The sequence below is a fragment of the Bison bison genome, unplaced genomic scaffold (genome assembly GCF_000754665.1).
Source record: "Bison bison bison isolate TAMUID 2011002044 unplaced genomic scaffold, Bison_UMD1.0 scf7180017864132, whole genome shotgun sequence".
Classification (NCBI taxonomy): Eukaryota; Metazoa; Chordata; class Mammalia; order Artiodactyla; family Bovidae; genus Bison; species Bison bison.
This window is the reverse complement of record NW_011494704.1, coordinates 919462-922720: the sequence shown is the minus strand read 5'-3', so window position 1 is coordinate 922720 and position 3259 is coordinate 919462.

Sequence of the window (3259 nt, the reverse complement as noted above, 5' to 3'; positions counted from 1 at the left end):
AATTGCAGCACACCAGGCCTCCCTGTCCATCACCATCTCCCGGAGTTCACTCAGACTCACGTCCATCGAGTCAGTGATGCCATCCAGCCATCTCATCCTCTGTCGTCCCCTTCTCCTCCTGCCCCCAATCCCTCCCAGCATCAGAGTCTTTTCCAATGAGTCAACTCTTCGCATGAGGTGGCCAAAGTACTGGAGTTTCAGCTTCAGCATCAGTCCTTCCAAAGAAATCCCAGGGCTGATCTCCTTCAGAATGGACTGGTTGGATCTCCTTGCAGTCCAAGGGACTCTCAAGAGTCTTCTCCAACAGCACAGTCCAAAAGCATCAATTCTTCAGTGCTCAGCTTTCTTCACAGTCCAACTCTCACATCCATAAATGACCGCTGGAAAAACCATAGCCTTGACTAGATGGACCTTTGTTGGCAAAGTAATGTCTCTGCTTTTGAATATGCCATCTATGTTGGTCATAACTTTCCTTCTAAGGAGTAAGCGTCTTTTAATTTCATGGCTGCAATCACCATCTGCAGTGATTTTGGAGCCCTAAAAAAAAAAGTCTGACACCGTTTCCACTGTTTCCCCATCTATTTCCCATGAAGTGATGGGACCAGATGCCATTCTGTTAGATTAATATATATTGTACAAAAACCAAACAAATACAGTAAAAATAAGGTCAGTTATATAAACAAACTTTGTTTTTTTATTTTAATTTATTTTTAATTTATTTTAATTGGAGGCTAATTACTTTATAATATTGTATTGGTTTTGCCATACATCAACATGAATCTGCCACGGGTGTACAAGTATTCCCAATCCCGTGAATTTAAATGTGAAATTTAAATGAGCTACTAAGAAATTAATATAACATTTATTAAGGGCATATCCTAGTAGGTTGAAAGAATGATGTTATATGATCAACTTAATACTGTTAAAAGAAAATTTAAGAGAATATATTTATGACCTTCAAACAGGAAAGAATTTCACTATGGATAAATTGAGATATATTAATTTAAAAAATTTTTGTTCATCCAGAAAAAAGAACACCCATGAACAAATTTTTTAAAAAATCTACTATTTGGAATAGGTATTTATAACTGCTATATCTTACAAAAGATAATTATGCAGAAATAATAACTCCTATAAATACAGTAAACCCATGCAATGTATTAGAATAGACACTGAAATCTAATAAGCATTATGGAAAGAGTGCTAGTAAAAAGGCAAGTTTAAATTTGAAACATACACTTCTGCTGCTGCTAAGTCACTTCAGTCGTGTCCGACTCTGTGCGACTCCATAGACGGCAGCCCGCTAGGCTGCCCCGTCCCTGGGATTCTCCAGGCAAGAACACTGGAGTGGGTTGCCTTTCCTTCTCCAATGCATGAAAGTGAAAAGTGAAAGTGAAGTTGCTCAGTCGTGTCCAACTCTTCGTGACCGCATGGACTGCAGCCTACGAGGCTCCTCCGTCCATGGGATTTTCCAGGCAAGAGTACTGGAGTGGGGTGCCATTGCCTTCTCCAAATATACACTTCAGATTAACAAAATTTACATTGTTGGCAATATCTAGTGTTGGTTAGGATCTGGAGTCTAGTGAAAATGTAAATCGCTATATCATTCTGAAGAGTATTTTGACAATATTAAAGTTGAAAATCTAGGGACTATGTTGTACATGTACTCAAAAAACCACGTACGAAAGTGTTCATAGCATCATGAGTAACAGTGAAGAAATTAAAACCTTGGATGGATAAACTGTAAGGTGTCTTGCAATAGATAAGGTATACCAGGGGAAATGAATGAACTACTGCTGCACATATCAGCTTGATTAAATCTTGAATACAGTATTAAGAAAGGATTCTACTGAAGGATGCATACAGTATGATGTCAGTTATGTAAAATTGAAGGATATGCCAAGCAACTCCAGATACTGTGTTATAACAGTGTAAAAATGCATGAGAATGATAGCCAAATTTAGATTAATGATTTTCTCTGGAAAGGCTAAGAAGAAGGAAGAAACTGACATCAAATATAAGAGAGGCAGTCAAAAAATATCAATTATATTTGTAATGAACTATTTCTTTAAAAAAATTAAAAGTTGAAGCAAATATAGCCAACTTTTAGAACTTGAAGGAGCTTGGTAGCTGGATTTTGGCTCAAGACACTTGTTATGGTGAAGTTTTACTTCATTGTATTTGAAATATTTCATGATATCCAAGGTAAATGCATTTAAAATATAGAAGCTGGAAAACATTTATTTAAAAATAATAAGTTTTGATAAGGGCTGTAAATTGGAGTTGGATTAAAATATTCAACTTCCTACTCTAAAGTCTGGGACCCTCATTTGAAGGAAAGCATGTCCTTATCTTAACCTCAATCTTCTGGCCAGAAGTTTAAGCCTGTTTTCCCAACTTTCTGAATTTTTCCAAATGGGATCTTTCAACAGTAATGATTTAGAGTTCTTATGGTAGCACAGTCTTTAGACAATGTGATCACTAAGAGGTAAAAGCAAAAAGTCAGAAGAAAAAGATTTCGTGGGATTAAACTGAAGTTTGGATATATACTAAGGAACAAACAAGCCATCTATATATATTTTATGTGATGGGGGAGTTTTTAGCATTTCCTTTTTTCAGATGTTTCTAGAGAGGACTTTTTAAAAGACCTCTTTAAAGTCTCTTTTGAGCATTTTGTTTTCTTCTTTTCTGGGCAGGTTAACAAATTAAAGAGCCTATTTCCTCTCTACAGCTGTGCGTCATTGCCTTAGGGAGTATTATGGGAACACATTCTAAAGAAGTTTGTTCTGCAGTCTAACAGCAAGAGTTCTTAACATAAACAAGCTTGCAACCTCCCTGAGGACTGAGCAGATGTCTGTGATCATTCCTGCTGGCTACTCTAACTGTCCTGCCGGCTGACCAGTGTGATTCCCTGATAGCAGATCCCTGACCTATGAAGTAATGTTGCCCTGAAGATACTGGACGCAAAAGACAGGTCTGAAGTAAATTCAGTGAATTTGCTTCTTTATGTGATCCATATAGGTCATGGCTACAACAGGAGTAACCAATGATTGTTCAAATAGACTGCATTTAAGCCTACAGATATAGGTCCATCTAGTCAAGGCTATGGTTTTTCCTGTGGTCATGTATGGATGCGAGTGTTGGACTGTGAAGAAAGCTGAGTGCAGAAGAATTGATGCTTTTGAACTGTGGTGTTGGAGAAGACTCTTGAGAGTCCCTTGGACTGCAAGGAGATCCAACCAGTCCATTCTAAAGGAGA